At 49.7% G+C, this 11060-nt stretch overlaps 1 non-coding gene and 1 pseudogene across 1 annotated transcript; both read right to left on the reverse strand.

Annotated features, from left to right (window-relative positions):
* Positions 1–1709: 1709 nt before the first annotated feature.
* On the reverse strand, positions 1710–1873 carry LOC148140813 (U1 spliceosomal RNA). Its single transcript, XR_015753200.1, has one exon. It is a non-coding gene; the product is annotated as a U1 spliceosomal RNA (small nuclear RNA).
* A 2895-nt stretch (positions 1874–4768) lies between these two features.
* On the reverse strand, positions 4769–4907 carry LOC148140814 (U1 spliceosomal RNA; annotated as a pseudogene).
* Between the last annotated feature and the right edge of the window lie 6153 nt (positions 4908–11060).

An 11060-nucleotide genomic window follows, 5' to 3' on the forward strand; every position in this document is an offset into this window, starting at 1 on the left:
CTTTTCTGTTCTGACTGAGTTAGTTACGTTAGTTACTCGAGCAGTGCGTCCGTGTTAATGCTGTTCAGATGCAAGTTGAAACCTTAACCACTTTGTTTCCTTTCCCCACAGGTCACCGAAGGCGCCAGATTGTTTGCTGATCCCTGCCTGGTAGCTGGCTCTGGGTATGAAAGACTCAACTCTACAATCAAGGACTGATCCTCAATCCGCGATCAAGGGCTGATCCTCAATCCGCGATCAAGGGCTGATCCTCAATCCGCGATCAAGGGCTGATCCTCAATCCGCGATCAAGGGCTGATCCTCAATCCGCGATCAAGGGCTGACCCTCAATCCGCGATCAAGGGCTGATCCTCAATCCGCGATCAAGGGCTGATCCTCAATCCGCGATCAAGGGCTGATCCTCAATCCGCGATCAAGGGCTGATCCTCAATCCGCGATCAAGGGCTGATCCTCAATCCGCGATCAAGGGCTGACCCTCAATCCGCGATCAAGGGCTGATCCTCAATCCGCGATCAAGGGCTGATCCTCAATCCGCGATCAAGGGCTGATCCTCAATCCGCGATCAAGGGCTGATCCTCAATCCGCGATCAAGGGCTGATCCTCAATCCGCGATCAAGGGCTGATCCCCAGCCACGAACTATGTTCGGTGATGATTTGGAGACGCCGGTGTATTTGGTACAAGTTCTGTGTCTTGTATCTCTACAACCACCTGAAGAAGCAGTGCTCCGAAAGCTTGTATTTCCAAATAAACCCTGTTGGACTATAACCTGGTGTTGGGTGGTGTTTTTCGTTTAAACTTTTAATAGTTAGTACTAAAGTTTATTTGGAAGGTGACCCCGTGTGTGGCGACATTATATACTTTCCACCGTACTCCTGTACTTGAGTACACGTGACACAACAGAACCTAAATCTATGTGTGGGGCTGGTGGAAGTGGGTGATGTTGGTGGCGAATACTTTGCACCAGTATTCACAAAGCAGAAGGGCATGGTGGATGGGGAGTTTAGGGACAGGTATGTTGGTACTCCGGGCATCTCAACATTAAACAACAGGTGGGGTTGGGGGCCTTTAAAAAGCATTAAGGTGGACAGGTCCCCCGGATCTGATGGGGAAATATCCCAGAACGCTAAAGGAGGCACGTGAGGAAGTTTCTGGAATCTTGTACGAAATATTAGAGATAAAATATCAGCTGTTTTGGGACAGGTGGGACAAGTCAAGTGGAGGGTCGGGTCTGAGATGAGGTGGGGGTGGGAAGATGAGGAAACGGGTGAAGTCAACATTGATGCTGTGTGGTTGGAGGGTCCGAAGGCGGAAGATGAGGCATTGCTCCCCCCAGGCGTGAGGTGGGCTGGACGTTGCACTTTGTAGCTCAGGGTGTTGGTGCCCTTGCTTGGTAGGTTGGCGAAGAAGCAAACGGTGGTAAGACATGGAGCAGATGGTGACTGAGAGCAGTTAAGAGCGAAGGTGGTTAAGCAGCATGTTGAGAGATATAGTGAGGAAATAGAGGGAAATGGTCCCATATGCAGCAGAGGTTTGGTGGGCTTAATGGTTTTAAAGTTAGGACGGCTCTTGCTTGGAGAGGGAAGAAAGGTATACCAAAGACTGCCCGAGCAAACTTGGGTGTTAACGTAGCAGTGACAAGACAAGTCGCAGCAAAACAGCACTGCCTCCAGAAAAAGCGCAATTCAGATTCTGTCATTGGTTTGTAAATCAGGGGAGAGCGCGAACGCAGTCCCCCACTACCACAAATGTTGCAGTCGAGTATCCCGCATTTGGGGACATCGCAGGCGTCAGCACACCCGAAGTGCAATGGGATAGCCACGTCCTGGGAGCGCCACCGCACTGATCATGTCATCTCCCCTGCCAGGTAAGTATGCTCAGCACTCACACTCGCTCACACCCCACAACAGCCGCTCCCTCTCACTCTCACACTCACTCACTTTTGCAACATCGAACATTCACTTCCTCAACCTGCCCTGCCTGTCGATCAGCTTCATTCTTCAAATGGATCACCGAATGTCTCCAGGACTCCCGTTTTACTCAAATACCACCCACGGCTGCGCCTGCGCTGCTTATCTGCATCTATCCCTTAAAAGGACGCGCCCCGCCCCTGTTTCCTTCAGGCTGCCTCCTGATTCGCGGAAAAACAGGAGGGAAAGTTCCAACTTTGTTTTCAAACACTCGTCCGAATTTGATGTCAACGCGAATAAAAGCAACTTACAATCTTTGATTGTGAAACTAGAAGCATTTTTTAAAACCAATTTACCTCGACTTTCTACAATGTTTAGCTGCAGCTTTGCAAATCTCTCTTCAATCAGATTAGTGACTTCAGGTTGAAATCACATACAAGATTAAAGGTGCCAGGGAAACATATTTCTCAACATGATGTTGGATGAGACACGAAACTGAGACCACCATCTCGTCTGGCTGCACATTCCGAGCACTCACCACCCTCTGTGTAAAATAAACTGGCCTGTGATTAAAATGTAATCGTCCTTTTCTTCCGTGTCTGATTTACCTGCTGCTTTCCCTGGGGTAAAGGATTCCAAATTTAGAGGGCATAGTTTAGGGTGAGAAGAGAAAGATTTCAAAGGGATCTAGGGGGCAACTATTTCACACAGAGGGTGCTGCGTGGACGCAATGAGCTGCCAGAGGAAGTGATGGGGGTTGGTACAAGTACAACATGCCAAAGGCATCTGAATAGGAAGGGTTCAGAGGGATAAGGGCCAAGTGCTGGCAAATGGGACAAGATTAAATTAGGATATCTGGATTACTGCGGAGCAGCTGTGCGGCAGAACAAAGTGGGCTGGAGACCTGGATCAGTGCGGGGCTGCTGTGACCCAGCACACAGTGGACTGGAGGCCTAGTGTGGTGTGGTGAGGCTGAGAGGCAGATCAGAGTGGGCTGGAGGCCTAGTGTGGTGTGGAGAGGCTGAGAGGCACAACAGGGTGGGCTGGAGGCCTGGATCAGTGTGGAGCAGATGTGAGGCAGAACAGAGTGAGCCAGAGGCTTGGATCAGTGCGGAGCAGCTGAGAGCTGAAGAGGAGCCGATGGAGAGCTGCAACAGTCTCGAATGGCTGAGAGCTGGATTGGAGTGGATTCGAGGCCTGAATTAGTACAGGATGGCTGAGAGCTGGATTGAAGTGGATTAGAGGCCTGTATCAGGACAGAATGGTTGAGAGCTGGATTGGTGCGGATTTGAGGCCTGGATCACTACAGAATGGCTGAGAGCTGGATGGGGGCGGATTCGAGGCCTGGATCAGTACAGAATAGCTGAGAGCTGTATTGGGGGCGGGGTTGCGGATTAGAGGACGGGGCGGCACGGTGGCACAGTGGTTAGCACTGCTGCCTCACAGCGCCAGAGACCTGGGTTCAATTCCCGACTCAGGTGACTGACAGTGTGGAGTTTGCACATTCTCCCCGTGTCTGCGTGGGTTTCTTCCAGGTGCTCCAGTTTCCTCTCACAGTCCAAAAAATGTGCAGGTTAGGTGAATTGGCCACGCTAAATTGCCCGTAGTGTTAGGTGTAGAGGAATGGGTCTGGGTGGGTGCGCTTCGGCGGGTCGGTGTGGACTTGTTGGGCCGAAGGGCCTGTTTCCACACTGTAAGTAATCTAAGATAATCTAGAAGGACTGTATCAGTTCAGAATGGCTGAGAGCTGGATGTGTGCGGATTTGAGGCCTTGATCACTACAGAATGGCTGAGAGCTGGATGGGGGCGGATTCGAGGCCTGGATCAGTACAGAATAGCTGAGAGCTGGATGGGGGGCGGGGGGCGGATTAGAGGCCTGTATCAGTTCAGAATGGCTGAGAGCCGGATGGAGGCGGATTTAGGCCTGGATCAGTACAGAATGGCTGAGAGTTGGATTGGAGTGGATTAGAGGCCTGTATCAGTACAGAATGGCTGAGAGCTGGATGGGGGCGGATTAGAGGCCTGTATCAGTACAGAATGGCTGAGAGTTGGACTGGAGTGGATTAGAGGCCTGTATCAGTACAGAATGGCTGAGATCTGGTTGGGGCAGGATTCGAGGCCTGGATCAGTACAGGATGGCTGAGGCCTGGATCAGTACAGAAAGACTGAGAGCTGAATTGGAGCAGACTGGAGACTTGGAGCGGAGCGAAAGCGGTAATTGGACTGGAGGTGGTTGTGGAGCTGGGGGAAGCTTGCTGTGAAGGTGATAGGTACATGCAAGTGGGTGGGGGTTGGGGAGCATTGATGGGGATAGGTCAGTGTGGAGTGGATAGGTGGGAAGGAAATGGACAGGTGGGACAAGTCAAGTGGAGGGTCGGGTCTGAGATGAGGTGGGGGTTGGAAGATGAGGAAACGGGTGAAGTCAACATTGATGCTGTGTGGTTGGAGGGTCCGAAGGCGGAAGATGAGGCATTGCTCCCCCCAGGCGTGAGGTGGGCTGGACTTTGCACTTTGTAGCTCAGGGTGTTGGTGCCCTTGCTTGATAGGTTGGCGAAGAAGCAAACGGTGGTAAGACATGGAGCAGATGGTGACTGAGAGCAGTTAAGAGCGAAGGTGGTTAAGCAGCATGTTGAGAGATATAGTGAGGAATTAGAGGGAAATGGTCGCAAATGCAGCAGAGGTTTGGTGGGCTTTACGGTTGTAAAGTTAGGACGGCTCTTGCTTGGAGAGGGAAGAAAGGTATACCAAAGACTGCCCGAGCAAACTTGGGTGTTAACGTAGCAGTGACAAGACAAGCCGCAGCATAACAGCACTGCCTCCAGAAAAATCGCAATTCAGATTCTGCCATTGGTTTGTAAATCAGGGGAGAGCGCGAACGCAGTCCCCCACTACCACAAATTTTGCAGTCGAGTATCCCGCATTTGGGGACATCGCAGGCGTCAGCACACCCGAAGTGCAATGGGATAGCCTCATCCTGGGAACGCCACCCTTTTTTTTATTTCAAAAATATACTTTATTCATAAATACTTTGATCTATACAACTGGACATGTCACACACATGTACACATTCCATTTCTTTGCGTATCGAGACAGTGTAATCATTCTTATTTACAGGTTGATGCGATTACATTGAGCTGAGGCGTCAGCAGAGCCCAAATGACTGCTCGGGCCCCCTGTTCTTCGTTAGGCAGGCAGATGTTACACAGTGGTCTTTCCCCACCACGCCTTGGCGGCAGCTGCCCCAAGTTTCAGCGCGTCCCTCAACACGTAGTCCTGGATCTTGGAATGTGCCAGTCTGCAACACTCAGTCGGGGTCAACTCCTTCAGCTGAAAGATCAACAGGTTTCGCACTGCCGAGAGAGTGTCCTTCACCGAGTTGATGATCCTCCAGGCACAGTGGATGTTCGTCTCGTTGTGCATCCCGGGGAACAGGCCGTACAGCACAGAGTCCCGCGTCACGGCGCTGCTCGGGACAAACCTCGACAAACACCACTGCATTCCTCTCCAGACTTCTTCTGCGTCGGCACATTCCAGAAGGAGGTGTGTGACAGTCTCGACCCCCCGCAGCCGCTTCGAGGGCAGCGTGCGGTGCGGCTGAGAGTCCGTGCGTGCATAAAGGATCTCACAGGCAGAGCCCTTCTCACCACCAGCCAAGCCATGTCTTGGTGCTTGTTGGAAAGTTCTGGTGATGAGGCATTCTGCCAAATGGCTTTGACAGTCTGCTCAGGGAACCGCTCGATAGGATCCGCCCTCTCCTTTTCCCGAAGGGTCTCAAGGACACAACGTGCTGACCACTTCCTGATGGACTTGTGGTCAAAGGTGTTTTTCTTCGTAAACTTCTCCACAAAGGACAGGTGATACGGAACGGTCCAACTACTCGGAGCATTCCACGGCAGCGAGGCCAGGCCCATCCTTCGCAACACCGGGGACAGGTAGAACCTCAGTACGTAGTGACACTTAGTGTTTGCGTACAAACAAGGCAGGAGAGAGAGAGAGGTCATACAGTGTCATGCAACTAAAATAATATATTGAACAAACCTAGATTGTTGTTAAGTCTTTCATCATTAGAATATTTCAATTCATTAATATGTAAATCGCAGAATATCTTTCAAGTCACCTTTTCAAGATAACTTAAGGTTTCATAACAAATGGTGATAATTCAGCTCAGACAATGCATTAAAGATGTGAGGTTAGAGTCTGTCTATGTCCCAACCTTTCCTGAAGAAGGGCTTTGATTCTATTTCCAACATGGAATTTACAAAACATACATGTATTGACTGCCTGCAGATTGTGCATTGAGCAAAATAGAATGTATCTGCAAATATAATACCACACATATAACTTCACCCTATCGACTAATATGTGTGTGCATGTGTTTGAGAGAGAGAGAGAGAGTTGGTATGTGCATGTGAGTAGGTGAGTGTTAGTGAAAGTGAGAGAGTGTGTTTGCATGTGTGAAAGCTTGGTGAAAATGTGTGAGTGTGGGAGGTGTATGTTCGTGTGTATGAGAGAGAGAGTGTGTATGAGAGAGGGTCTGAGTGACTGTGTGAGTATGTAAGAGTGTGTGTGTGCATGTGTGCTTGTGTGTGAGGGAGAGTGTGTAGTGTAGTGGGGTCACCTGTAGTGTGACATGAACCCAAGGTCCCAGTTGAGGCCATCCCCATGGATACCGAACTTGGTTATCAGCCTCTGCTCGGCCATTCTGAGTTGTTGTATATCCCAAAGTCCCATTGGAGGATGGTCACCTGATGATCTGAGGCCAAATTTCCCTGACTGCTGAAGTGTTCCCCAACTGGGAGGGAACCCCCCTGCCTGGTGATTGCTGTGTGGTGTCATCTGTTGTTGTAGCGTCTGCTTGGTCTCACCAATGAGCCATACCTCGGGGCATCCTTGCCTGCAGCGTATGAGGTAGACAGAGCTGGCCGAGACAAAGATTGGGATACAGCCAGTACACGGTGGTGGTGTCCCCACGTGTAATGGTGGTATCCGTGTCCACACTCTGACATGTCCTGCAGGGTTCCCATGATAGGGATGTACAGTGTTGTGGTCGATGTTATCCTGAAGGCTGGGCAGTCTGTTTAAGGTCTGGTGGTTGTTTAATGGTGAGAACTGGAGGCATAGGGAAGGTCTTGGCGAGATGCTCATCCTCATCGATAACATGTTGCAAGCTGTGAAGAACACGGTGTCATTTTTCAGCTCCCAGGAAGTACTGAACAACAAAGGATACTGTTGGTTGCAGCTCGTATCTGTCTCCTGAGGAGGTCATTACGGGTACTCGCTGTGGCACATCGGAACTGGCAGTCGATGAGTTGATCATTGTACCCTGTTCTTTTACGAACATTCTTGAGCACCTTCAGGTGTCCGTCATGTTCCTCCTCATCTGAACAGATCCTGTGAATGTGTAGGGCTTGTCCATAGAGGATAGCTGTTTTAATATGTTGTGGGTGGAAGCTGGAGAATTGTAGCATTACGAGATTATCTGTGGGTTTGGGGAGAGTGGAATACTGAGGCCCACATCCTTGATGGAGATGCATGTGTCGAAGAATGAGACAGCTACTAAGGAGTAGTCCATGGTCAGTCTGATGGTGGGATGAAACCAGCAATTGGTGTTTTGTTTATGATTTACAGCATCCAAAGTTCTTTCAGTTCCCTCCATAAACTGCCTGCCTTTCCACCCATTTTTAAGTTGTCTGTCAGTTTGGTGATGGTACTTTCCCTTCCTTCCTCCAAGTGGTTAATAGAAACACTTGTGGTCCCAGCACTGACCTCTGGAGAACCCCATTGGTTACAGGTCACTGACCTGAAAAAGAAGCCCTTATCTCCACTCGGTGTTTCTTGGCAAATAGCCAATTCTGTCGCCAGGTCAAAATGTGCCAATGTGCATCAATGACACTTGGGGAATAAGAGAATCAAGAGAGTGCTTACACCCCAGGAAGAGCTCTCTGTAAGAGAGGATTGCCCTATTTCTACATCAGATAGTTAATCGATTCTCCTCAGAAAGCCACAACTGATCGAGCCTCCTGTGTGCTCTGCGGCAATGTATTCCAGATCCAAACCACTTGTGCTGTTTCTCGTGTCAGCATTGCGTGTTTTGCCAGTGGGGATCCCCAATCTTCATATTAAATAGACATCATTGGAGAAAATGTGGGAAATATTGCACAGAAACCATAGAGTCCCTACAGTGTGGAAGCAGGTCATTAGGCCCATTGAGTCCATACTGACCCTTCAGGGAGCATCCCAACCAGACCCACCCCCTACCCTATAACCCTGCATTTCCCATGGCCAATCCACCCTAACCTGCACACTATTGGACACGGGGAGAATGTGCAAGCTCCACACAGACAGTTTCCCGAGGGTGGAACCGAAACTGGATCCTGGTGCCGTGAGGCTGCAGTGCTAACCACTGAGCCACCGTACCACCCATGTTTCCAGATCATTGATTCAGGTTAAGGAACTGCCACAGCCAGGAAATTATGTCAATCTCAGACTTTATGCTGTGGAGTGTTGGGGACAACAAATGGGCATCTTTAAATTTGGGAAGGAATTTGAAGAAGTGGGCATGCAGAAACCATTCCTGTTTTTCGGAAAACTCCAGAGGAAACACTTACAATTGTTGGATGGGAATGAGCATGGAACTTTGGAGGATTTGTACCCATGTCGTGTTGCAGGTAGGGAATTCCCCACAGAATGGAGCATTTGAAGCATCAGGATCCATCATTTTGACAGAAAGTTTGATCCATTCGTGACGGAAAAGGGAAAAAGAGCGTGGCTTGTTGGGGAGGTGATGGGATATTGGTACTAACCACTGTTCAGGAGATGTTCTGAGGCGCAGGTTCGAATCCCATTGCGACAGATGCTGGAATTTGAATCCGAAGAAATCAGGAATGAGCTGTCTTTAAAGTTTAGAGTTTTAGGTATCATTGGTAAAAGGGACTATGGCGATAGTGCAAGTAAATGGTAACTGTTCAATCAGCCATGGCTACATTAAATGGCGGGCTAAATGATCTGCTGTCCCTGTGTTCCCTGGGGATGAGAGGTGGTAATCAAAACAGAATCAGGTTTGTGAGGTGTACTGATAATAACGTAGGAGAATGTGAGGACTGCAGATGCTGGAGAGTCAGAGTTGAAGAGTGTGGTGCTGGAAAAGTACAGCCAGTCAGGCAGCATCCGAGGGGCAGGAGAGTCGACGTTTCAGGCATAAGCCCTTCATGAGGAAGGGCTTTTCACTTGTTTTTGTGCTGGAACTTCAACTGGCCGTTATGTGCAGTGCAGGGGCTACTCCAGCAGAGGGAGGCAGTGGTCCATCTGCTGCGGTCTGTGGCGCTGACTGTGACTGGAGCTGACCGTTTTCCAGCATTAAGGAAGATATTCACCCCGGCTGCCTGCACAGTTACAATGCTCCCCTCACAAGGTAGCAACAAGAGAAGACCATTCAGCCTGTAGATGTTGCCCCACTGCTCATTTAGGTCATGGTTTTTCATCATTTATATCAATGATGAGGATGTGAATACAGGAGATATGGTTAGTAAGTTTGCAGATGATGCCAAAATTGGTGGATCCTGTCTCTCTCTTTCTTTCTCTCTATCCCACCCACCACCTCCCCACCCCTCCCCTGGTTTACAATCCACAGAGAAGACGATTCTGTAAGGTATGTTTATTGAGCTTTCGTTCACTCACCCCACAGATACCCCTTCCAATCATCACTTCCCCCCTTTCACATTGTTCCATACCGCAGTAACTGCCACGTGATTGTCCCTACCCTACATAATTCCTACACTTACTTGCAATTCTCTCCACACGTACGATTTTCTCTCTGCCATTTATTACCTCCCCATGAATGCCACTTCTGCATTTTCCTTCACTCAAGCAATTTTTCCGAGCCCCTGTTTCGAATTACCACTGAGGTCCGAGACCTGGGAAAAGTAATGTCAAATACAGTGTGTGCTGGAAATCTGCTGCAAACATCAGGGTCTGGGTGGAGAAACTCAGCAGATCTGGCAGCAGGAGAAAGTGAGGACTGCAGATGCTGGAGATCAGAGTCGAGAGTGTGGTGCTGGAAAAGCACAACCAGTCAGACAGCATCCGAGGAGCAGGAGAGTCAACGTTTCGAGCATAAGATCTTCATCAGGAATGAGAGGGGGTGCCCAAGGGGTCTGAGAGATAAATGGGAGAGTGGGTGAGGGTGGGGGGAAAGGCAGCTGGGAATGCGATAGGTCGATGAAGGGGAGGGTGACGGTGACAGAGTGGAGGGTGGAACGGATAGGTGGGAAGGAAGATGGACAGTTACAATAGTTCAAGAGGGAGGTGCCGAGTTGGAAAATTGGATCTGGAATTGGAGGGGAATTAAGGAAACTGGTGAAATCAACATTGATTCCATGTGGTTGGAGGGTCCCAAGGCAGGAGATGAGGCATTCTGCCTCCAGGCGTCGGGTGGCCAGAATTTGGTGGTGGAGGAGACCCAGGACTTGCAAATCCTTGCGGGAGTGGGAGGGGGAGTTGAAGTGGTCGACCACAGGGTGGAGGGGTTGTTTGGTGCAGATATCCCAGAGATATTCCATGAAACGTTCCACAAATTGGCATTCTGTCTCCCCAATGAGAGGAGACCGCATCGGGAGCAACGGACACAGTAGTGTGTGGAAGTGCAGGAAAATCTCTGTTGAATGTGGACGGATGTGGTGGATGCCAGGACATTGATTAAAGTTGAGCAGGAGATAGACAGATGTTTAATTAGTGATGGGTTGAAGGGATATGGAGAGTGGTCAGCAAAGTGGAGTTGAAGTCAAGATGAATTCAGCCTTGGTCATATTCAATCAAGGGGTTCAATTGGTCAGTCCCATTCCCACTTCTTGTGTTCCTACATTGTTATGTAAGTGAGATGCCTTCAGCAATAGCAGGAGAAGGTGACATAGAAGGGAGAGAAAGACAGTGGAGATCTAGGGACAGCACAGTGGCTCAGTGGTTAGCACAGCTGCCTCACAACGGCAGGGACCCGGGTTCAATCCCACCCTCGGGCAACTGTCTGTGTGGAGTTTGCACATTCTCCCCGTGTCTGAGTGGGTTTCCTCCAGATGCTCCAGTTTCCTCCCACAGTCAAAGATCCATCTTTGGTGGATTACCCATTGTGTCCAGAGATGTGCAGGTTCGATGGATTG

The sequence above is a fragment of the Chiloscyllium plagiosum genome, unplaced genomic scaffold, assembly GCF_037043375.1.
Source record: "Chiloscyllium plagiosum isolate Xiang-an unplaced genomic scaffold, Cpla_swu_hap1 HiC_scaffold_35, whole genome shotgun sequence".
Lineage (NCBI taxonomy): Eukaryota > Metazoa > Chordata > Chondrichthyes > Orectolobiformes > Hemiscylliidae > Chiloscyllium > Chiloscyllium plagiosum.